The sequence below is a fragment of the Tachypleus tridentatus genome, chromosome 10 (genome assembly GCF_004210375.1).
Source record: "Tachypleus tridentatus isolate NWPU-2018 chromosome 10, ASM421037v1, whole genome shotgun sequence".
NCBI classification, from domain to species: domain Eukaryota; kingdom Metazoa; phylum Arthropoda; class Merostomata; order Xiphosura; family Limulidae; genus Tachypleus; species Tachypleus tridentatus.
In genome coordinates this window covers 94,584,382-94,611,436 of record NC_134834.1, presented here as the reverse complement: position 1 = coordinate 94,611,436, position 27,055 = coordinate 94,584,382, and the positions used below count along the sequence as shown (strand labels likewise).

The 27,055-nt window shown below is 36.3% G+C and overlaps 1 long non-coding RNA gene across 1 annotated transcript in view; it reads left to right on the top strand.

Annotated features, from left to right (window-relative positions):
- The first annotated feature begins 454 nt into the window (after positions 1-454).
- Positions 455-27,055, top strand: part of LOC143229904 (uncharacterized) — a 67,087-nt gene continuing 40,486 nt past the window's right edge. The window contains exons 1-2 of the long non-coding RNA XR_013016120.1: positions 455-728; positions 1,132-1,582. This is a non-coding gene — a long non-coding RNA (uncharacterized LOC143229904). The remainder of the gene's footprint in view (positions 729-1,131; positions 1,583-27,055) is intronic.

Here is a 27,055-nt window from a genome sequence, read left to right as displayed (position 1 = left end):
ATGTCAGTACAATAACTAAATTGTCTTTAATTTACTAAATGTAAATTATATTCGTTTATTTTCTTTATAATGAAACCAAACTGGGATACCGAACGTGTTCACCGTGGAAAATTGAACCTCGTATATTAACAGCTCTTAGCTTTAAGTTACTGTCGTTCCACTGGAATACAAAATATATTATGCTGATGTTAAAAAACAGAACACCATATGACGAGAGAAAAACGTAGGATATGCGATGTTCGCTTCGTTGATAAAGAAGGGAAAAAAAGTATTTCTTGAAAAGCACCTTGTTTCAATCTCCTATACAGAGCAGATCGTAAAACGATTCCATCATAGCGCAAATTGAGTCGTCCCTAAAAAAAAATCCTATACTTAAGCGCCACCTACATCGATGAGGCACAACAAGCAGCTTGGTCTTGTATAGAATTTATCTGCATCGCGACATCTACAGTATGGTGTTAAAGCGCGTGTATCGTACCGCGAGAGGACACGAAAAGGCCTATATCTCCGACTATTTTTTTTTCCTGTTTTATTTGTGTGATTAAAATCAACATAGATAGTATTAAGATCGTAACAATAAGGGAAATGTCAGTCTATATATATATATATATATATCCATAAATAACCTTAAACGTTAAATGTTGTACAAAGAGGAATATCTTTTTGGTAAATAAACACAGTTCGTGAATTGTGTGTGGTACGTTTAACCTAAGCATTCCCACCGCTTGGTAAGTTCTCTTGCGTTAAACAATTTTACAGAAAACTTAAGAGGATTTTTACTACTAGTTAATTATTTTTCCGTCTTTCTTTCTCAGGCGTGGAAACAAAAAAAAAACTGATATAGTCAAGTGAATAATATACATTGCAAAAATAAAACTTATACTGAAAATAAATGTAATAAAGAGAGAGTCTACAATTCATTTCAGCGAACATCAGAGAGGCTTAACAGTGTCTCTTTTTGTTGTTGTTCTAAGTTGATTTAAATTCTTATTGTTGTTTTTAGAAACTATATAATTGATTCATATGCCTAATAAACAATCATTAGGGTTAACGATTTACATTTACATTCCGTGTTTTTCTTTATACTGAATAGTGGTATGTTGTTGTTGGGTTTTTTTGTTTTTTTTCCAGTCACCTTCCTGGTGTATTGAGCTCACGCGTCACGCGAAATGTAGCCGTAGCTGTTTAATGAAACCGGGGCCCTGTGAAGCCGAGCTGAACCTTGTGACGCGACGGGCGCGTGGGGTACGTTAAGAGCTGTACACCATCACAGTCACTCTGCTTCAAGACCCCGGCTTATTGCACCAATCCTTGCTTAACCCGACCTCGCAGAAAAGTACCAGACGTTAGTATCTCTTAAAGCAAGAAAGGAAGGGCAAGCTCGTATTTCCGTTCGGCAGTGAATTAACATCGGCTTTGCACCGACAGTTTCTTAAAAGCAGAATCTGTAACACAACGTAAGATCTTAAGGTTAAGCCTAGTGAATGCTACTGACATCATGATACCTTATTCCACCTGCGTGTGCTTCGGAACTCAACGGCAGGATTCCAAAAGGGCGCCACTACGACCAACGACAGTTCAGGTCAGTAAAATTTATCTATCAAGTTTCCACAAAAGATTTAAGACACCCATTCGCCCAGAGGGCGAAAACTTTCAATGCCTCATTATTAGTGCTAGTCATCCTAGGGTACTAAGAACGTTTCTAGGTTCTAGTTCTCTCATATAATCTAAGAAATTTTTATGAGTAACCCAAGATATTTGTAGCTTCATTACAATTTGACTGTGTATTTTGTGACTAAAACTAGAAGAAAAAAATCTGGACTTTATTTTGATCTGATAAAAATAATTTCATGAAATTAAAATTCTCAACAAATTTATCGAGAAGCTATCAACCTTTCAGGGTATTTTCTTTACTTACACAACTTATAGCATGCATATATAGTTTAGTAACTTTTAACGTGTTAATATAGTGTAATGACTTATAACACGATATCGTAATGTAACAACTTACATGTGTCAACGTAGTGTAATGACTTATAACATGCTAATGTAACGTAACAACTTACAACACGTGCCGACATAGTGCAACAACATGAACTATGCTGATATAATGTAATAATTTATAGCATGCTAATGTAATGCAACATCTTATAGCATGCTAAAATAATGCAAAACGTATACCAAGCTAATACAATCCAACAATGTGTAACGTCTAATATAGAATAGCATTTGCGGGTTTAAAACAATAGTGTTTATATTTCATTAATAGAATGATCTCTTAAGTAAAGTTAGGATCATATACAATAATGTTTCATAATTTTTTCTTCGGCATTTCGTTTGCTACTAGTTTAAATTTGATGAAATTGACTCCCTTTTGTACCTTTATCGTTTTGTTTTCACATAGTAAAGATTATGTCTCTCAGAAATTACAAACTTTCGGGCACAGATACTGCAGTTTTTCAGACCAATAAACGCTCAGCCCGTAGCGCCTTTAAATTGAATTATTCAAGTATATCACTCACAAAAACAGCATTATCAACACATATGGATAGTCACTAAATTGAATAATGTGCAAAATATGGATCTTTTGTGGACGTTCAACCGTGTTTATCTACTTAAGTTATATGAAATAAATCAAATGATTTTCCAAGTAGTGTACATGGTAAAGCTAACTGTATCTCATGAAGTGTGAATTCAGTTTATCAGCAGTCAATAGCTCGCCCTAATGACATCTTAAGCTTCCAGAATGAAGCCATATGTGAGAAAAAACGTATAATAACCATGCTTGCTAAAGGTTTGTTCATGGTGGTGGAGATGCGTCATTGTGTGTATCCTAAAAGGTTTTAGGTACATACACAGATAACGAACAAACCAAACAAGTGTCTAACTTATTTATAAAAGAGTAAGTTACGAAAGCTCCTAAATAAATACATATGCATATATACATCATTATATATAGCGCAAACAACAATAAACTGCTGGAAACACATAATTAAACGTTTGAAAAGAATGCTTAAATTTGGCATCTGAAATGTTAATAATAAATTTAATATGTTTACGTTATAAACCGTTTGAGAAAATTTTATACACATAAGTATGCAGTTGAATACGAGATACTGAACTCAATTTATTATCTCCTTCTCAATATCGATTAAGAGGTTGATAAAATGTATTGATCTTAAATAACTTGTTCCACTAACTTATAAATCATACGAAATATAAACCGTCTTTAATTTCGACAACGAATGAATATAGTTCGTTATTTGTGTCTTAGGTGAAGCCACAGGAGAGCTTGAAGTCATGTTAAATGTATACAAGAGTCACCATAATTAAAGTGTAGGCCTAATTTTCTATCCTTTCCTATGTGAATGTTGATAGAAAAAACCAGTCAGTTGTAAAAAATGATTATTAGTCATGAGGCTACAGTAAAATAATGTTTCCTATCTGTATTTAACAAATCAAGCGCCCTCTACATATTAATGTATTCGCGATTTGTAAATACTTAGTTTAACACCCTATAGGCAAAGTGCCTGTCAGGTTCACATGACGATGACCGAAGAAGGTCGAAAGGTTGTTCGCTCTTCTACGTAAAATATTTTCTCAACCCAAACGAGCCGTTTTTGCATATATAAAGTTCCTGTTTAGTTTTCTCGTCCACCAAACATGCTCGCCCCCTTCAGCCGTGTGGGCATTATAATGTGGGGTCAATCCTACTATTCGTTGGTGAAAGAGTAACCCAAGAGTTGGCGGTGGGTGGTGATGACAAGCTGCCTTCCATCTAGTCTTTCACTGCTAATTAAGGGACGGCTAGTGCATATAGCCCTCGTGTAGCTTCGCGCGAAATTCAAAACAAATGAAACCAAACCTTTTTAGTTTTATTCTCTAGTTATTTAACCACAGCCATGGTGTTTGTTTACTACAAACACTGCCGACAAACTTCAGTATCATAAAGTTCACTTTTACGCTAAAAACACAAAGGTCGTAATTTTACAGTGTCATTTATGTTTTTTCAAAATGCCAAAGGAACCTCGGAACGATTGTGACTGATGAAGTTAGTCCTAAACATCTCTCCCCAGTCAACTTATATTTTAAACATAAAAAAAAATAAAAAATACAAATATCTTTGCTAGCCTCTCTAATTTTCTGGGGGAAGACAGCTAGACCACACCACCTACCACCACGTCGTGTCCTATTTATTTCAAACAGTGGGAACTTGGCTGTCGCTCTAATAATCCACCAACAGTTCCAAAGCGCGGAGCGCGATTTATTTATTTATTTTGTCATTATTAGGCGCAAACAAGGGAATCTCGATTTCTCACTTGCCAACCGTTGAACCGCAATCAGCTCACCAATATAATTAAGATACCTGTTCGTTTTAACAGCTAACGGGTGAGTTCAAACCATGTAAATATTTCATTATTCCAAGTTCGTATCCTTGCTAGTTGCTAAGGTACTATGGTTACTACTTTATTTTTGAAAAGCAATAAGAAAAATAATATTAAAAATAGTTTGGACAACGCTTATAACGCTAAAAGTCGTATTTTGATACCTTGCAGGCAAGGCTGGATTAAGGGTTTTATTGGCCCTTGGCATTTGAACTTATACAGACCCCCTCGAGACTGAAACTCTTCGTGTGGTACATTTATAGTCATATCTTGAGGCCTGCTAATTAGTATGAGGTCCTGGCTTTCAACCCGGGACTGCTCTTGGGCACAACATTCTGAAAGTTTGTGCTTAGCAGAAAAACAAACTATAATTTTAATTTTTACAATTTGTTGTTGTTGTTCAGAACTCATATTTGGTAAGATTGTTAAGATTTAATTGTTTTTGACAATTTGCTATTAGTTCGTACGAATGGTTTCCTATAGCGGTACACTGATCACATTCTAGTATACTTACTAAGATGGCTCTGACGATAACAATAGAAAGAACCTATAATACACATTTGAAATAATCGATACTTTGGTTTTACGATATTTGGAGTGTTCGGTGCAACATCTAATTATTGCTTAAAAAAGAATATGTGTAAAGTATTGTAGATTAAAAATATGATCGTTGGTAACAAGAAAAACAAAGCAAAGTCTGCTTTGAAGTCAATTACATTACAAATGGAAACCGAAAATGGTGAGAGAAACATAAAGAACTGTTGTCAAGGGTGATAGAACATTTCGAAGAATCGGTAATTGAAATATCTTATTGGTTTCTACGAAGAGAAATTTCTGTGCTTTAATCGAAGAAAGTAAAGGAATTTGAACGTCGTGTTTCACTCAACAAATAAAACATATTAGGCGGTAAAATAGGTGATAAAAACAGGCGCCTCGAGATGAAAAATTGAAGTTTTATTATTTATTAAATTATAGCAAGGTATTTAATGCAGAAATCTTGTCGTGTATTACCGATATAAATTATATGCTCAATTATCAAAGCATGGCAAGAAATTATCTGTCTTTTATCGTTTACGGGATGAGAGAATGATCAGTTAGTGATTTTCAACTTCAGAAACAGTGCGTGCGAGAGTATGCCGTGTGCTTCTTATACGCCTCCTAGTGGCACAGCGGAACAGTCTGCGAACTTACAACACTAGAAACCCGGTTTCGATACCCTTGGAGAACAGAGAACAGTTAGTCCAGTGTGTCGTTTTGTTCTTACCTAAGAGCAAGCTTCTTGTATATAGATTTATGCTATAACTTCCTCTTAAACTACAGGATAGCGACGTCGTCGCTCTAACTGGACGAGTAGTTATTTTATACCCGTAAGTTTAGCAGATTCGAATAGTTTATAAATTACTTACATTGAAATAAAAGCCAGCTATAAAAATGATTACACTCATTGTTTGAATTTCGCGCAAAGGTACACGAGGGCTATCGACGCTAGTTGTCCTTAATTTAGTAGTGTAAGATTGAAAGGAAGGCAACTGGTCATCACCATCCACCGCCAACTTTTGGGCTACTCTTTTACCACCGAATAGTAAGAATAGCCCTCACGGCTGTAAGAGTGAGTTTGTTTGATGCGACAGGGATTCGAATCCGCGACCCTCAGATTATGAGTCGAACCCCCTAACCACCTGGCCAGATTACACCAATTACCGAAATTTTATACAAACAAAACGTTCTTCGTAAGACCCTCTGCTAGCAGCTGGTAGTTTAATTCCAGATGTTTTATTTATGGTTAATAATTATTTGAAGGTTACATTTTATAATTAACAGAGTTTTTTTTTGTTATGCCTAGGGTTGATGGTCTATGCAACTGTTTTATCCAATTAGCATAATAAGAAAATAATGATAAATATTAGGGGTAGAGAAACAGGTGCTGAATGTCTAGGAAGTCAAGGAGTTTCTTGACGTTGTGATTTAAATCATTTTAAAAAGATCATCCATGAATCTTCACGTAACTCACACTCACTGTTTATCAACTGATAAAAAAAACTGTAGTAGAAGTCAGTAATAAAATCAACCACAAAAAAACGTCGAAAGGAGAAAACAAGCAGTAAATAGTTTGATAAGATAAGCTACTTAAAGGAGTAAAAATGTTATGTTATTGTCACAGAGAGAACCTCTGTTACATGATGGGAGTGCTGAATGAAATATCTGTGATACTAGATAAGAAGTGACTGTCAAGAAGTGGTAGTAATGAATTAGTTGAAAAGAAAGACAAAAACAGTTACAGATAGGCTAAGATAAGAAGTAAGAAAAGTCATTGACTCATTTTGAAAATTATTATAAGGTTCCATATTCCAGAACTGAACACTTATTTTCTTAGGCGATCGAGTTCTATCAACGTTCACTTTATTTCTTTTAATCAGTGACTCTGAAACAAAACGGTAACACCATGAAACTAGACTTCATGAATTATATAAGGATGAGGTAGAATAGGACTGCGGTGGTTACAGTTTCTTTGACCGCCTTTCTTATAAAAACAACTATTTATTTCAAGGCGTTGCTAGTAACCTGAGCTTTTCTCTTGCAAAACTTGCAAACTCTCCTGCAAACTGGAAATATTTAAGCCATTTTTGTTTATCTTATTAAAAATACTGGAAGATCTGCCCAGCTTTACACAGTAGCATTCAGAGTTACGGATGCTCTTTTTAGTCGTATCTTAACAACATTAATCCTGGTTAAGTCTTCTGGTGTAGTTTTGAAAGGTCCTGATTAAGTCTTCTGGTGTAATTGAGAAAGGTCCTGATTAAGTCTTCTGTTGTAGTTTTGAAAGATCCAAATTAGGTTTTCTGGTGTGGTTTAGAAAGGTCCTGATTAAGTATTCTGGTGTGGTTTTGAAAAGTCCTGATTAAGTCTTCTGGTGTGGTTTTGAATGGTCCTAACAAAGTGTTTTGGTGTGGTTTCGAATGGTCATCATTAAGTATTTTGGTATGGTTTTGAAAGGTCCAGATCGAGTCTTCTAGTGTGGTTTCGAATGGTTCTTATTAAGTATTTTGGTATGGTTTTGAAAGGTCCAGATCGAGTCTTCTAGTGTGGTTTTGAATGGTCCTCATTAAGTATTTTGGTATGGTTTTGAAAGGTCCAGATCGAGTCTTCTGGTGTGATTTCGAATGGTCTTGATTATTTCTTCGGGTATAGTTTCAGAACGTCATGAGTTTTCCTCTGGGCTAAAGCCAACATTTTTTGAAACTTTAAAACTTTTTAACTTTGTGTTATAGTTTAACAATATTTATTAGCCACCCAGTGGCTCAGCGGTATGTCTGCGGACTTCCAATGTTAAAAATCGGTTTTCGATACCCGTGATGGCCAGAGCACAGATAGCCCATTGTGTAGCTTTGTGCTTAATTCAACAAAAACAAAACAACAATATTTATTTTCGGAGAGAATAATTACATAACATTTCAGATACTGATCAAGTTTAGTTCCTACATCAGCTCACTTTACTGTTTTACACAATTCGGTAACATTAACACTGTAGCCTTTCCCAAGCTAGGAAACGATAGCTAATACGTGTTAATTATTTGTAAGTGACCCTCTGTATGCATCAAAGAATAATAACTGTGACCACTTTAGAAGTAAGGTTACAAAAATATGCACGAAAGGTTTAGTTTGAATTTCGAGCAAACCGACACGAGAGCTATCTGCGCTAGCCGTCCCTAATTTAGCAGCACAATAAGGAAGCTACTCATCGCCACCACCACCATCTCTTGCACTGTTTTTTTTTACTAACACAAAGTTAGATTGAGCGTGACATTGCAACGCCCCCGCGGCTAAAAGGGCGAGAATATTTCTTTGAACAGGGATTCTATCCCTCGACCTTCAAATTACGAGTCGAACACCCTAATCACCTGGATAGGCAATATCTCTCAGAGGGTGCTGCTGAAGGACTAGATGATATATTAGGCAATATAAATATGATAAAACTATATAGGCCCGGCATGGCCAAGCGTGATAAGGCGTGTGACTCGTAATCTGAGAGTCGCGGGTTCGCATCCCCGTCGCGCCAAACATGATCGCCCTTTCAGCCGTGCGGGCGTTATAATGTTACGGTCAATCTCACCATTCTTTGGTAAAAGAGTAGCCCAGGAGTTGGCGATGGGCGGTGGTGACTAGCTGCCTTCCCTCTAGTCTTACACTGCTAACTTAGGGACGGCTAGCACAGATAGCCCTCGAGTAGCTTTGTGCGAAATTCAAAACAAATGAACAAACAAATTTGATAAAACTATAATAGTTGGCAGGTTTGAAAGATAATTAATAAAGTGCGGAAATAAAACATTTTACAAAATAAAACATAAATAACGAATTCCTAAATTTATTCAAAATTCCATGTGTACTTACACTAAATGTTCAATTGTAGATTTTTTTTTCAGAACTTACAAACCCCTTCCTAGAAGAAGACTTCTTAATACATTGGTATAAAGGAAAACAAATAGTGATTTCGAGTTCTTTTAAAATCATTTGAGATTCTATGAAGTTCTGTTTACAATAGTTTGGTTAAATTCTCTTTCAGTTGATATAGATTTCATTTGTGTTATTTTATTTTCCAAGTGTTATTGTTTCGCAAATATCTTCAAAATTCTGGGAATATAAATGTAAATCGTCGATATATCTTATGGTCTTGTACAACATGATGCATACGAATGGAATATGGTTTCCCATACACAGTTGTTTTTAGATTACTTTCTTAACTCCTTGTTACTAACACATCTAGAAAATGTAAACTTTTGTTTTCTCAGTGTTATAAGTAAATTGTGTAGATGGTTCAATACTGTTAAAATAGCACACAAACTCAATGAATGCCTTATTAACTAACCTCCACACCAGGAATGTATCATCTACACATCTTATCCAAGTATGAAATTTGAAGTTTACAACATTCATGGCTTTAGTTTCAAATACAAGTCACACAGCAACTTTTCAAAGTGAGGATCCCGCACTTAACCCTTAATTTTGTTTATAAACATTATTGATAACTTGTATCTTTAACACTTACCTTTGTTAAATTAAGTATGTATGTAGTTCCAACTGTTTGAACTTTATTTCCCAATAAATTTATTTTCAAAACGCTTAATAGAATCTTCTACTGTAGCTATTTTAATTATCGATTTTACATCAAATCTCTGTTTGTTTGTAATTAATCGCAAAGCTACACAATAGGCTACCTTTGCTCCGACCACCACGGGGTTTTGAAACTCCATTTCCAGCCGTTAAAGTCTGAAAAATACCATTGTGCTGCTAGATGGGGGTCATATGGCTATCTGCTGCGTCCATCGAGGGGAATCGAGCCCCTGATTTTAGAGGTGTAAATCCGTAGACTATCCCAGCGGAGGACTACATTAAATAATGCTAACAAATCGGCTTTACTTAAACGAACGTTTTTAACCAATAATGTCGAATATGCATATAAGGTAGCTAAACACGAAATACAGCATACCATATTATAGCGAGCGGGATCTATAGTAGTGGCTCAACCCGAAGGTGAATGCTTGCATATTGGATACGATGACAGACCCACACTCGACACTATTTGTCAGAAGTGTTCATTTTTAAGAAGTAAAAATAAATATACGGTTAGAAATGTGACCTAGAAACACTTGCTGATCGGAATCCTGTTTCTTTTCCTAGTTCTCCACAACATGAATTATCATCACACACAAAAAAAAATCTGCATTTTATGTTTACAGACTTTTTAAAGATACAAACTTAACAAGGAGAATTTAAAAAATGATTTATTAGTAATAAAATGTCTAGCAGCTGATAGAGTAAGTAACCCTAACAGTGTAGATAGAGTTGTCAAGGGCCCCTTGTAGCACAGCTGTACGTCTGCAGACTTAACACTGCTAGAAACCGGGTTTTGATACTCCTAATAAGCTTAACTACAAACAGACAGTGCTGCCATGAAATTCGGTAGTGTAGTAATCACTGATGAAAGCATTGCCTTAAAATACAGTTTTGAAATAATTAAAAAGGAAACTTTAGTTTTGACACATATTCCGGGCTTAGCTAGTAATTTATTAATAAAGATTTTATCCTATACGTAAACCGATTAATAAAATAAAGCACATTATAAGTAATACTAAAGATAACATACAGTTAAGGAAAAAACAGGAATATTTAACATTGATATTGAATGTGGAACTATTTAAACTGAAAATATCGTTTGATAAAGCATAAAGATACGCGAGAAATACAAACAATTGAAATTCAGCCACAGTATAACATGAACATAAAATACAACACACGGGATTGTTGGAGAAACTTCAATATTAGCTCAAACAAAAGGTATTACAGTCAATAATATTCGTGAATCCTTAGAAACAATTAAAAATAAAGAGAGATCATGTGTTATGAACTGGAGATTAAGGTCCAGCGATAATGTATACAGAAATATGGGAATGAATTTCTATACAATGTTCACTCATGAATTGTAAATTTGTACATGAGTTATATGGCCATGAGTTATATAACAACAACAAAAATATAAATAAAGACATTATTATGCCTTACAACTCACTCCTAAAGATGACGTTGCAGTCTCTCTCTCTCTAGGTGTTTGGGTATATTAATTTGTATACTCAGGAGGGTCAGGTACACTAGACCTCTTCCTTCTACGTTGCAGTGTTAAAACATATTTGTTTGTTTTGAATTTCGCGCAAAGCTACACCAGGTCTGTCTGTACTGGCCATCCCTAATTTAGCGGTGTAAGACTAGATGGAAGGCAGCTAATCATCACCACCCACCACCAACTCTTGAGCTACTCTTTTACTAACGAATAGTGGGATTGACTATAACATTATCACACCCCCACGGCTGAAAGGGCGAGCATGTTTGGTGTGACGAAAATTCGAACCCGCGACCCTCGGATTACGAGTCGAGTGCCTTAACCACCTGGCCATGCTGGGCATGTTTAGACATCTAGAGTCAACTTTTTTAGTGGTCATATATTTAATTACCTCGTAAGTTTTATAGAGTTGAAGTACAATATATTTACCACAGATAGTTTGTTTTATAACTCCAAATCTGACAGCGCATTGGAATAAGTTCACTGAACGTTTACGAGCTTTTATTGCTGCACCTCGACTTACATAAGCAAGTTTTTGATTGAATTTTTATATCTGCCTCTTGGTATTCAGCAGGATTCAGATAGTAAGTTTTGCTAGAGCTGTAGTTTCCCTTATACTATAATGTAGTATTATATATTACATTAAGTATATTAAATTGCTAGGGTAGTTCTTCAAGTCAACCATAAGTTTTGATGACGAATATTTAGAATTATTGTTTTATTACTCTACATTAATATCAAAATATTCAAATGTTTCGGAAAGTAGTTGCCCATTTTTTTGTTTGTTTTGAATTTCGTACAAAGCTACACGAGGACTATCTGCGCTAACCATCCCTAATCTACCAGTGTAAGACTAGTGTGTGTGTGTGTGTGTTTTCTTTTAGCAAAGCCACATCGGGCTATCTGCTGAGCCCACCGAGGGGAATCGAACTCCTTATTTTAGCGTTGTAAATCCGTAGAGTTACCACTGTACTAGCGGGGGGGGCTGTAAGACTAGGGGGAAGGCAGCTAGTCATCATCACTCACCCCCAGCTTTTTGGGATACTATTTTACCAATGAATAGTGGGATTGACCGTCACGTTATAACGTTCCCACGGCTTAAAGGGCAAGCATGTTTGGTGTGACGGGTATTCGAATCCGCAATCCTCAGATTACATGTAAAGTGCCCTAACCACCTGGCCATGCCATGCCTGTACAATGTTGATCTTTCTTCCAACTATTTTGAAATTAACTACGTAAATTACTTAAAGATAACATGGAGAACGTTTTTGGATGATTGTTTTATGATTTTCTAATTTTCTAATACTGACAAATTCATCCTGATCTAATATATATTAAATGAAACAATCAAATTCGTGTATTAGTGTAATGAAAATATGACATCGTGCTTAAATATTCTTGTAATGGTTTAATAGACGTATGAGGATATGATCGACATTCAATATAAACCAACGTATTCCAGAAGTTTGTTGCTTTATTTTAACAATCACTCGAAATGAGTAAAATATCCCTGTTTCTAAGACAACCAGATTAAATATGTTGACATTTAATCACGAGGTAGGAAACTTGGAGGTTTTAGTTAATGCGAAATGATCAGTAGAAGAAAGGAACATTAAATATAAAGATATTAATGAAAATGTTATACCAGATAAATCGATTAATACCAACTTTATTCTGAAACAAACTGATCACGTAGTACACAAAAAGCTACATAATGTTTTTGAAAATTGCAAAATAATTTGGACAAAATAACAACCTTCATATTCATATAAATTTAACTTTTAAAAATTCAAAAATAAAGAATGAAAAGAAGTTGGTACCATTTTGCGAAAAGTATTGTTTAATGTTTAAAAATAGGTCTTTCGAACTAAGAAATTTTGTTGTTGGACCAGAAGGGCAGGAATTATTTAAGATGAAAACTGAACTGGTAGAAATGTAACTGTGTTTCAATTTTTTTACTATTGAAGATTTGTATGTTGGGAAAAGTAATATTTTTTATTCTTGTAATAGTAATTTCTTTCACGTATTAAAATGAATTTCGTTTGTTTTTTTAAAGAGTTGTTCATTTTGGAAGTGTAATAAAAATTATGTTTTTAGAGACATTTTATTGGCTCTTTTAACGATTAATTAATTTTAATTAAAAGTCGTTAGAAGTCCAGACGTTTAACAATTAGGGATCCAGAGTTTTAGCTCTAATTTTAAATATACCTTAAGTGGAGGCCCGGCATGGCCAGGTGGTCAAGGCACTCGACTCGTAATCTAACATCGAATCCTCTCTCACGCCAAATATGCCCGCCCTTTCAGCCAAAGGGACATTATAATATAACGGTCAATCCCACTATTTGTTGATAGAAGAGTTAACCAAGAAGTGGCAGTTGGTGGTGATGACTTGTCGCCTTCCCTCTAATCTTACACTTCTAAATTAGAGACGGTTAGGACAAATAACCCTCGTGTAGCTTTACGCGAAATTCAAAACAATCAAATAAACCTTAGATAAACTGCGGAGAAATTCCAAAGAAACTTTAAGATTATTCAACAAAATAAGTAAAATATATTTTCTGAAGAACATGGCAATATATTATAATAATTTTATCGTTAGACTTAAAAGTATTTTAATGCTTATATTAAAAACAATTAATTAGGTTTTTAATTTGAGCGTTATTGCTAATGACTTTTTGTAACCTGAAATTGTAAAAAAATGTAAAATTAAGTAATTTAATTGAGAAACAAAATATATGTACGTCATATAATTTTTACTTTGTTACTTTCAATAACTACTTAGTAGTTTTCTGGTTCTTATAGTCTTCATGCTGAAGAGTAGCCAGTGATGTTAAACAAAGAGAAAGTTTGATAAATAGAGAACATTTTGATAAAAGAAAGAAAGGATTTTGCGTCTTCGTACAAGTGTACAACTTCGAGTGAAACTACCTTGAAATGTGTGTGTGTTTTCTATTAGCAAAGCCACATCAGGCTATCTCCTGAGCCCACCGAAGGGAATCGAACATCGGATGTTAGCGTTATAAATCCGTAAACTTACCGCTGTACTAGTAAAAGGAGACCCAGCATGGCCAGGTGGGTTAAGACGTTCGACTCGTAATCTGAGGGTCGCGGGTTCGCATCCCCGTCGCGCCAAACATGCTCGCCCTTTCAGCCGTGGGGGCGTTATAATATGACGGTCAGCCCCATTATTCGTTGGTAAAAGAGTAGCCCGAGAGTCGGCGGTTGGTGGTGATCACTAGCTGGCTTCTCTCTAGTCTTACAGTGCTAAATTAGGGGCGGCTAGCGCAGATAGCCCTCGAGTAGCTTTACGCGAAATTCAAAAACAAACAAACAAACTAGCGGAAGTCCCTTGAAACGTGACGTAATTTCCAGCTTGTAGACACATATATTTACACACATTTACTGCCTTTGATCGAAGACTCGGTTAACTGAGACATTAGCTATTCGTACATTTCATGCACCGCTAGCATCTGACAACTAACTCGAAGCGATAACACCATGTTGCGCAAGAAATTGCAACACGTTGTTTGCAGCCAATAAGATTCCACTGCATAATCCACATTTATTACCTGTTTAACTAAGTTGTACCGTTCTCGGAAGCGATTTTATTCTTCGTCTTAATGTACAAAGGAAATTTTAAATCAGGGTTAAAGAACATTTAATTTCTGAAGCGTCTGATATATAATATGATAAAAAGTTTCCACGGTGGCACAGCGGTAAGTCTGCGAACTTGCAACGCTAAAATTTGGTGTTCGATTTTCCATTGTGTACCCAGCAGAGAGAACGATGCGGCTTTGCTCTAAAGACCAAACAAACAAACATGGAAAGTTAAGAAATTACCATATTTGTTTATCGGTTCACCACAACGTTTTTACCCCGAAGCTCTTTCATTTTGGATTCATCAAATCATTTTATGAAGACAAAGCAAACAGTATAGAGATCCATCAGTTTATTAGAAGCTAAGTTTATTCTTTATATATATATATTCCTTCTTAGGAAAGGAAAATCGTTTAATTACTCGTTTAAAAAGAAAATAAACTCTTTCTTGCTATGACAAATTTTAATGTTAATTAACGAATACGTATGGTGCGGTCACAAAGCATGCATTTACTTGTAGTACCCAAAAATTTAAATAACGACCAATGAGGTTCTTTGACACATTACGTTTTCAGTAAAAATATATATTACTTAAACTGTCATTGGTCAAACTCTTTTACAGATGTATAACAAATAGTAGGGGTTACCAATTGATACTATAACGTCCAAACAAACATTTTGTTATTTATTATACCGATTTTATTGTGTTGTTGTCAGAAGCGTAGCTAGAATTTTCAGCGCCCGGGGATAAAGTCAGTTTTCGCACTAACTCGTGACAAAATGTAAGCCATAATTATTAAATATTATGTAACATCAATTTGGCGCCCCCCACCCCGATGCTGTGCCCGGGGACAGATGTACCCCCTTGCCCCCCCTAGCTACGCAACTGGTTGGTTTCTTTTGCTTTTTGACATAGCTAATGTCATGTCAAAGTTAATAACATTTTTATACATAATTTAGCTCGAAAAGACAGGAAACAAAGGTTTCTAACAGCACTGTTTGCATTATTTGAATAACTTAAATATGCTCTTTATTATGTATTCCCAGAGGAGTGGGAACTTGCAGCTTGCTAGAAAGGTTTTTAACTGTATGTATGAATTCAAGATTTTAACACTACTCTTCATATATGTATCTATTGTATTAATAAGTTAACCATATTTTCTGCAAACATCAGCAAACAAAATAAAACCCAGTTCTCTGGAGTATTTCAGGTCTTTCTTTCTCCTTGTGATGATAGAACTCTTATCTTCACCGAAGTATGATTGACGCCCACTTGAGTTGGTGAGGTCTAATGCTGTCAGGCCATTAAAGACAAAGAATAACATCGAATTTAGTGTATTCATACATCAGGCTTACTTAAGTTGTTTAACTCAATATTAATGTTTATTATGTAAACAGTTTCACTAGCAGACGAATATTATTAACACAGTATCCGAGCCTGATTTTCTGTTTCCATTTCGAGTACAACCATGAACAGGCCTTTAAGCAACGTTTAATAGATATAAACAACTTGGTATGTATTAGCATGATATATTCTGCTCACGGTATCAATTGAATGAGAAATCACATTTAAACATTGCCTACAAATATATGTAAAGAGAAAACAACTTTATACATGGACAACTCTTGCAGGTTTTTGGTTGTTGTTTTTTAATAGAAGCAGGTTCATTGTTAATCACGATATTTTTACGTAATGAGAATTTATTACACTTTAAGTAACAGGATGTTTATAAGAATCATTTGAAGAGTTTTATGGAGAACCTTTCTGAAGAGTTCGAGGTTACCTTGCTCGATTTGTGAACCCGAAAGTTCACGGTTTGTGTATTGTTGCCTACAAAACGCGTTAGCCACTTTGAAGCTGTGACTTTTCTAAAACAATTGGCTATTTTATTAGGCAAGACTTCTAGTCCAAGTGATGGTGGCGACTTCTGATACAATTCTGCCTTCTCTATACTTGTCTGGGCCTATTTTATAAATGCTAGAAGATTATACAAGAAAGGCGTTTTATTTAATGTGGAAACAAAACACAAATTCGGTGTGGAACATGAGCAATAGGAAAGTATACATAGGCCTAGAGTCTAAACTAATTAAAGTATGGAAATGTTAAGAAGAGTTTTCCACCCTCATAGAAGCAGCAACAACGATAGATAAGATGGTGGAACTAAAGTACGTTTTTAATTACAACAAGGTTTTAATGTTTCTGTGACCAATAAGGGATTGTGTTTTGTTTGTTTTTGAATTTCGCACAAAGCTACACGAGGGCTATCTGTGCTAGCTGTCCCTAATTTAGCAGTGTAAGACTAGAGGGAAGGCAGCTAGTCATCACCACCCAGCGCCAACTCTTGGGCTACTCTTTTACCAACGAATAGTGGGATTGACCGTCACATTATAATGCCCCCACGGCTGAAAGGGCGAGCATGTTTGGCGCGACCGGGATGCGAACCCGCGACCCTCAGATTACGAGTCGCACGCCTTAACACGCTTAGCCATGCCGGGCCCCAATAAGGGAACTAAATATTTAGAGATATATAAACATATATGTACAAAAGTAGTTAACATGTTTTAGAAGTAAGGAGTTATGAAAAGAAGATATCATAACTCACGACAGCTTTTCTTTTGACCACTTTCATCGTTGGCTATTGTTGAGTATTTTGTGTACGTGTTTTGTTTTTTTTTCTTTTTAAACAATGTGCTGTTTGGAGGCACTTGTAAAAGTACGACTCTCCAAATTTCTACATGACATTTACATAACACACTACTGCCATAAGAGGAACAACGTAAACATCTAGATGCCCGGCATAGTCACGTGGTTAAGGCGCTCGATTCATAATCCGAGAGACGTCGGTTCGAATCCCCGTCACACCAAACATGCTCGCCCCTTTCAGCCGTGGGGGCGTTATAATGTGACGAACAAAGGTTGGCGGCAGGTAGTGATGACTAGTTGCCTTCCCTCTAATCTCATATTGTTAAATTAGAGACAGCTAGCGCATATAGCCCTCGTGTAGCTTGCGCGAAATTCAGAAACAAACCATACAATAAACAACTAGAAAACAAAGCGCTTTATAATCTGAAAGAATACAGAATTAAATAAAATAAACTGACTGTCCTAATCATATCCTAGACAACTAGAATGATTTAAGCCTAGCAATATCCAAATCTCAACATAATAGACTATGTGTTAGCATAGACTGAAATTAAAGCATACATTAATCAATAAAAGAGGCCTGACATATTGCTCTAACATCCCAATCCCAAGCAAGGGAGGTCAGCACTAATTGGCAAGTCATACCTTATATCTATAACAACTCAAAATTCCAGCTTCGTATAGCTTGGCTGACAACTGAGGCCGGTTGATCGATTGTTTCAGTCATCTAACGTGATGTATATTAAAAACTCAACATGATCTAAAGAGGGATATAAAAATGATCGAAACAAGGATATAACTAGGATGAATGGGAAGCAGAACTCTCGATTGTAAACTTTGGGACTCAACACAGGTTCACTAGCAATACCTTCACAGGGTCGTCTACAAGGCAAAGCTCCTTGTCCACCCTCTCCAAAAACGGTTCATATCCAAGTCTCACAAAAATCGAATTAAACAGTCCGAATATTCCAGGGTTACCTTAACTAAATGTCCCTAAATCCATTCGAGTAGCGTCTTCACGAATTTATATTCCTATGATTAATCCTGAGAGAAGTTAGAATTTCTTTTGATCCGTATAGTAGGCGAAGAAAGCATTGATACCGCAGGGGATTGTTTACATCAAAACAGCATGAAAGGAAGAGATGCCGAAACATTGCTTGGCCTTGGCAAGGGAATGATAACTTTAATTTAATTTTGTCCAAGACATTAACACCTATGGAATAAAGTAGTCCCTTGATACAACGTCACTGTGAAAGTAGTTCCTGCTGATTAAACATTTATTTTATCTGTTGGTGTTTCGCCGTTAAATGTATTTATTTATCTTACTGCCATCTGTTCTCGAATTTTTTTCCTGGTGGAAATACGCACTACACTTACACTGATATGCAAGTACCACAGATAATACATATGGCGAGGCATATGTACAGATGTATTATAATCAAGGATCAGATGACGTTGTGTGCATCAGTCAGATAACAAGATGTATACTTGGGTTGTGAGGCCCTGCATGGCCTGGTGGTTAAGGCGCTCGACTCGAAACCTAAGGGTCGCAGGTTCAACTCCCCGTTGCACCAAACATGCTTGCCCCTTTCAGCCGTGGGGACTTTATAATGTGACGGTCACTCCTACTATTCGTTGGTAAAAAAGTAGCCCAAGAATTGTCGGTGGGTGGTAATGACTAGCTGCCAGTCTTACGCTGCTAAATTAGGGACGGCTAGCGCTGATAGCCCTCGTGTAGCTTTGCGCGAAATTCAAACAAACAAACAAACTTGGGTTGTGTTTTATCGATAGAGCCTCAGTACTGTGCTTTTATGCATCTGTGTAAAAACAAAACAGAACATGACTGTCGTATGAAGCTTCCAATCAGCACAACTGGATTTTATTTTAAAAAATAGTAGAAAACGACATGATCTGTACTGGTTCTGTATTGATCTGTACTGGTTCCAGTGACTGAAAATCGACACAAGATTTCATATTTATAGAAGATGTGGTTTATCCTTCATCAATCGCTGGTTGAATCCATGACTCATTGGTTGTTGTAACAGGCATCTTATAGTGAACCATGAACGCGGCAGTTTTATTCACCCACGAATCTCTCCGGTCTCCTATGGATGCTATTGTGTAACTGTGGGCTTCAGGTTTTATAGTTGGTGTCAGTCTCACCATGTCTGTGTTCTTACTCCAGACGGCTATAAAATTTGTAAGTCTTCTTTTATTCGTCACTTTTACTGTTTCTGATTAATTATTCATACAGGCAACTGTTAGAATACTTCAAATAATCAAGAGCTCAGAAGATTCACTTGTTAAGGTCTGACTGAAAGATACAAGTGACCGGTTTATAAGACTAAGGCAGTGTGTGATGTGTAGCACAAACCTTTCTTTAATGTATAATACGTGACACAAGTCTTTATTTCATACTTAACATTACAAAGCACAAACTCAGAACACACTTAGATTTATTATATTAAGTTAGAATTAAGTGAGGTATAGGTGATCGTATGCAAGTAATGGAAACTAACTACTGAATGTATTAATTAATTATTTTAAAACTAAACTGATGAAACGTGAACGTGAATATTAGACTGACAGGAATTTATAGATGGGACGAAACGTTACAGAAAAGTCGTCTTACTAAAGTGGGACTGAAAAACGAAATGTTACAGAAAAGTCGTCTTACTAAAGTGGGACTGAAAAACGAAATGTTACAGAAAAGTCGTCTTACTAAAGTGGGACTGAAAAACGAAATGTTACAAAAAATTCGTCTTACTAAAGTGGGACTGAAAAACGAAATGTTACAGAAAAGTCGTCTTACTAAAGTGGGACTGAAAAACGAAATGTTACAGAAAAGTCGTCTTACTAAAGTGGAACTGAAAAACGAAACGTTACAGAAAAGTCGTCTTACAAAAGTGGGACTGAAAAACTAGTCCCGCAAGGGAACAGCAGCGATAACTCTTCGGATTTAGTACGGTAGAATCAGAGGTTCGAATCTCTCTCGATGGACACAACAGCTGGCCCAATTTGGCTTTGCTAGAAGAAAAACACACAAACACACAACTTTGTGCCTTACTTCAAAACCGATAAACCTTAAGTGTGTATAGGTAGCTATGTATATATGTGTGTATACTTCGAACACTACTAGAAAATTGGCATTTCTTTTGTGAAACTAACGATTTGTTCGTCACACCCACAACTTTAACAAACAGTTGCACATAGGTTTGTTAAGCTCTTGTTTAAACCAATGCCAATCAGTGATACGTGTGTACTTTGCATCATATCGTTAAAATAATGAATGTTTCATTAAAATAAATTAAGAAGGTGATTACAGTAAAACTATATATTAGTAGCACTTCTCTAATGAAGCTTGATAAACACCGTGACCAGATGACAACAAGACAGTCAATTGAGTATATCACTTTTGCATCATACACATGTATATGTATGTCACCCGAATCAGGCTGCTAAACAATTTGTTGTTTCTATTTTCTACCAAATCTTTATCATATTACACAAAGCAGTCAAAACTAAAGAAAACGATTGTGTCAAACAATCACTCCCAGCTTCTCGCGTTTTTGAATGACATTTTCAGGCGTAATATTTGAATATATTTTACATTGGGTTGCCAGTTACACGTTTAGTAGCTTGGGTACATTTTACATTGGGTTGCCAGTTACGCGTTTAGTAGCTTGGGTACATTTTACATTAGGTTGCCAGTTACACTTTTAGTAGCTTGGGTACATTTTACATTGAGTTGCCAGTTACGCGTTTAGTAGCTTGGGTACATTTTACATTAGGTTGCCAGTTACACTTTTAGTAGCTTGGGTACATTTTACATTGAGTTGCCAGTTACACGTTTAGTAGCTTGGGTACATTTTACATTGGGTTGCCAGTTACACGTTTAGTAGCTTGGGTACATTTTACATTGGGTTGCCAGTTACGCGTTTAGTAGCTTGGGTACATTTTACATTGGGTTGCCAGTTACACTTTTAGTAGCTTGGGTACATTTTACATTGAGTTGCCAGTTACACGTTTAGTAGCTTGGGTACATTTACATTAGGTTGTCAGTTACACTTTAGTAGCTTGGGTACATTTTACATTGAGTTGCCAGTTACACGTTTAGTAGCTTGGGTACATTTTACATTGGGTTGCCAGTTACACGTTTAGTAGCTTGGGTACATTTACATTGGGTTGCCAGTTACGTTTAGTAGCTTGGGTACATTTTACATTGGGTTGCCAGTTACACTTTTAGTAGCTTGGGTACATTTACATTGAGTTGCCAGTTACACGTTTAGTAGCTTGGGTACATTTTACATTAGGTTGCCAGTTACACTTTTAGTAGCTTGGGTACATTTTACATTGAGTTGCCAGTTACGCGTTTAGTAGCTTGGGTACATTTTACATTAGGTTGCCAGTTACACTTTTAGTAGCTTGGGTACATTTTACATTGAGTTGCCAGTTACACGTTTAGTAGCTTGGGTACATTTTACATTGGGTTGCCAGTTACACGTTTAGTAGCTTGGGTACATTTTACATTGGGTTGCCAGTTACACGTTTAGTAGCTTGGGTACATTTTACATTGGGTTGCCAGTTACACGTTTAGTAGCTTGGGTACTTCAACTATGTTAATTTTGAGAACTAACCAGAATAATTTTCTGTTTAACACCCAAAAATGTCGCAACAACGTTTTTGTTTAAGTGCGAATTCTAAAACTTTTACACATATGCAGCATATACCTAAATTAGAAATTATTTATTTCTAAATAGTCCACCCCTCAGCAAAATCTGAGGAGAAACACTAAGTATTATCAACCAAAACTCAAGAGATAGCGCGATGTAGCTTTACTATAAGAAAACACACACCCTCACACACACACCACCCAAAAATAAGTAACAAGAAAAGTTATGTTCTATTGATATGACACAAAAACATACTATTAGACCATGGGTCAACTCCTCAACACACGCATACCCTATTAGAGCATGGGAAAACTTCAATCTCCCGATACAAGCATACGGTATTAGATCCTGGGTAGACTCTAGCCTCTCGCCACCAGTATGTTTACAGAGTTACAGTTTCCTTCCTCTCTAGTGGCACAGCAACAAGTCTGAGGGCTCACGCTGTTAAGAACAGGGTTTTCGATACTCGTAATGGTCACAGTACAGATTGTGAAGCTTTGTTCTTAACTTCAAAAGACGAATCTACAGTGTTAAAATCCGGGTTTCGATTCCTTCGATGGACTCAGTAGATAACTCAATACGACTTTGCTCTAAGACAAACTAACGAATTCAACCTTTCTTCATTTGTTTTCATATATACCCTAGATATCTTAGAGCATACTCTAATGGTTTGATGAAAATATTCTGGTCATATTGAACTAACTAACCTATCATGGAGTGGTCTTGAGCCACCGCTGCTCTTTATTGTGGTTGAAGACCCCTATTAGACCATGTGAAAACATCGACCTCCCAATACAGGCATATACTATTAGATCATGAGTAAACACTTTATGTTTTAATTCGACTTATTCATCTGTTAGATACGACATTTCATGCTCAAGTTCCTAATAAATAATTATATATGATTATATGAATATAACTGTACGCTTTGCGTCAGTTTATCTTTGGCTTAATGATATTGTTGAGCATTATGTTTCAGTGTATTGTACACAGGTACTGTAATAAATTGTTTTACTCAACACATTCAAATTTATTGTATAGTCAAAATTATTGTGAAAGAACTGTTAGATGCAGCCTCCTACAATCAGGTTTCAGGGAGCGTGATAAAGTAGAAAATGGCGCATTCGCATAAATATATTTATAGTAACAACAATATGTAAAAAAAAATGACCGAATAAAAGAAGTCATATCTGTAAGCAGTTGGTTGGTTTATGAATTTCGCGCGAAGCTACTCGAGGACTATCTGCGCTAGCCATCCCTAATTTAGCACTATAAGACTAGAGGAAAGGCAGCTAGCCATCACCACCCACCGCCAACTCTTGGGCTACTTTTTTACCAACGAACAGTGGGATTGATCGTATATTATAACGCCCCTACGGCAGAAAGGCGAGATGTTTAGTGTGACTGAATTCGAACCCGCGACCCTTGGATTTCGAGTCGAGTACCTTAGCTGGGCTATCTGTTAATAATATGGATTTTAACGTTTCACATAAAATGTTTTACACGTTTCAGTTTCGTTATGTCTGGTGCAATCTGCTATTTTACTGGAATTAACGAATTAAAGCTTTAGAATTTTTATTTCTATTTCCTTTGAGGGGTCATCGTAAGTAATAGAAAAAAAATTTAGAATCTTCAATTTGTAAAAATACGTTAAATGTGTCTGAAATATTATTAAAAATAAGTGTAACTTATGATACATATCCTGACTGAGAGCTTATAATATATCAGTATAATTCAAATTCAAATGGAAACACAGTGGTCTTCCCACTGTCCAGCCAAACTACGCTCCAATTCAACATCCCTTGTTTTGAGGCCCGGCATGGACAAGTGTTTAGGGAGCTCGACTCGCGATCTGAAGGTCGTGGGTTCGAATCTCCGACCCATCAAACATGCTCGCCCTTTCAACCGTGGAGGCATTATTAAATTGTGACCAATCCCTCTATTCGTTGATAAAAGAGTGCCCCAAGAGTTGGCGGTTGTTGGTGGTGGCTAGCTGCCTTCCCTTCACTCTTTCACTGTTGAATTAGAGACGGGTAGCGCAGATAGCCCTCGTGCAGCTTTGTTCAAAATTCGAAAACAAACAAAGAAACAACTCGTCTTGAAGTAATAATGACCTCGAGTCACGTGTATGCTACATCTGTGTCTTAAGAAGAATGGTTTTGTTGGTATTGATATATAATAACAAGGTGATGGTGAAACTGATTTAAGATTATTGGAGGTATTGTATTTTTAAACACAATGAGTAAAGGCGTCACAGATGCTCTTGTCTTGGCTTTATATTGTTATTTGTATTGAAAGAAAAAATATTTTCACTATGTAGCGCGATGTACCCTGTCTCCAAACACAGGTCATGATAAAAGGATTCGGATTTTGCATCGTAAGGTATTTTCTGGCTAGTTCCTGTAACTGTGTAGCTTCCACCCAATTACTTGGTTTGTTTGTTTGTTTTGGAATTTCGCACAAAGCTACTCGAGGGCTATCTGTGCTAGCCGTCCCTAATTTAGCAGTGTAAGACTAGAGGGAAGGCAGCTAGTCATCACCACCCACCGCCAACTCTTGGGCTACTCTTTTACCAACGAATAGTGGGATTAACCGGCACGTAATAACGCCCCCACACCTGAAAGGGCAAGCATGTTTGGCGCGACGGGGATGCGAACCCGCGACCCTCAAATTACGAGTCGCACGCCTTAACACGCTTGGCCATGCCGGGCCCCTAATTACTTGGACGGAAACCAGTGAATGTGAGAATAATGTAATGTATTAAAAACAAGGACCAAGAATTTGTAGACTGAAAAAAATAGGTTAAAAAATGCTATAAATAAGCGCGCTACAAGCATTATTCAAAAGTAACGTTTTGTTTCGAACTTGAAGAATATGGATAATTTATTATACACTGTAAACTAGAAAATAAAAAAAATTAGAATTTCATAGGAAATTTTTTTAGTTTTATTTACATCATTTCAAAATCGTTATATGTGATTTTACATTTTTTTGTTGATTTTTTTTGGCGGGCATTGAAAACCGTTCCTTGTACAAAATATGATCCTGTAATGGGGTTTAGAGAGTTTGATAGACACGTGGTATTGATCATACAAGATTCAGGCCACTGTGTGGGGATGTGAGTATGTATTATGTGCGTTCTCTAACTGTCGTATTATATATCCATAATGAGCAGACAACTAGACGTCGTGGAGACAGCTATCGACCTAGGAGATAGAAGGGGGGGGAGGCGTATGGTTGGTGAGAACTGTCGATCTGGAGAGAGAAGGGTGGGATTCAAAAAGCTATCGACCTGGGAGGCTTTTAGTAGAAGAAGGTACAAGCTGAAAAACAAACAGAGGATATTTTATGTACGTTCCATATAATGTATCACGTAATATTAAGAAGAAAAAAAACAGCATATCATGTTGATGTTGATAGCTGTGAACTGTGGCCTTTTGAGAAAGTTATCTACACGCCTTTAACATTTCACACGTCATTCCCCTTATTCGCTCAATATCACTACTTCTTTCTTTCTATCATCACTACTTCTTTCTTTCCATTCTTTTTACACATATTTATCGTAATTAGTCAAATCATAAGCGGTCCTTTATTACACCAAACTCCCATCGATGTCAGGATTTCTAAAGCAGGTGTTATATTTTATTTAAAGATAATTTTGATTTTTAAAAAAAATGTTTGTAAGAGTTCATAAAATATTTGTCTCCTCTAAAGAAAAATCAAGTAAATGTATAGGTTTGTAAGAACATCAATACTCTCGTTGTTACTTGTTTGTTTGTTTTAGGAATTTCGCGCAAAGCTACACGAGGGCTATCTGCGCTAGCCGTCCCTAATTTAGCAGTGTAAGACTAAAGGGAAGGCAGCTAGTCATCACCACCCACCGCCAACTATTGGGCTACCTTTTACCAACGAATAGTAGGATTGACCGTCACATTATAACACCCCCACGGCTGAAAGAGCGAGCATGTTTGGTGCGACGGTGATTCGAACCCGCGGCCCTCAGATTACGAGTCGAACACCTTAACCTTTGGTCGCGTATAAAGGCATAAAAAATTCAATGAAGGTGACCCTCTGCTAGGACCTAAATGTTTTATTTAGTTTAAGGACAGCGAAGATTAATCAAAATAAATTATTGAAAGATAAAAAAGATTTGAAAAAAACAAACACCAGTTTACAGAGATAAATATAAACAGATATTTTTTAACAAATTTGAAATTTCGTGTTATTCTTAAATATAATTCTATCTCATTTCTTCCAACCTGTTTCTGTTGTCAAGTCTCACTATTCGGTGAGGAAAGAATAAACCAGAGGTTGGCAGTCTGTGCTTATTAAGTAACTGCCTTCTTCTCACTTGTCTATCAGTTTGAAATTAAGAACGACCGTGAGCATATAGCCCTTTGTATATAGCTTCGCACGAAAATTTTGAAACACAGAGAAACAAAATGTCCTTATTATGGCATTTTGTGAAAACAAATGTTTCGTTTACTACGTCGTATTTAATAATAAAGTGCAAATCCCCGACAGTGATGGGAGAGAGCGAAACAGGTTCTGGATTCTCAAGGCGGCTGGTATGGGTATTAATACTTCACTTCTTCAGGTTAATCTTCTGAAGATGACCTAAGAAGGTCGAAACGTTGTTCTGTATTTTATTTTAATTTAAGTATTACACCCATACCAGCCGTCTTGAGAATACATTCATACTTCAAGTGGGTTCTCTTGTCGTCACGAAACAAGTTCTGCTTTAATACAAGTAAGGCAATAGATAAGGTAAGTCTGTATATTCGGTGAACAGAGTACTTGACTATATTAAAATGTAAGAAATAAAAACAGTATAAAAGCCAAAACTCGTCCCGTGGTGGTTGTTCACATAATAAAACGCAGTTCACAACCCTACATGTTGTTTGTAAGTTACGGTACATGTTGTTTGTAAGTACAGCGGTTACGGTACATGTGTTCAAAGAACTGGCAATAAAAGTGAGAACGAATGTTAGTGTAGAATTAGATGTTCACGGAGCCATTTAAATCGAATCGAACCTTAAACGGTGCCGTAAAGAAAACACTTTACTAGCGTTAATATTGTAGGCAAATAACAGTTTACAAGAATGCTGTTACTGGCATTGAACTCGACAAGATGCTATCTCTT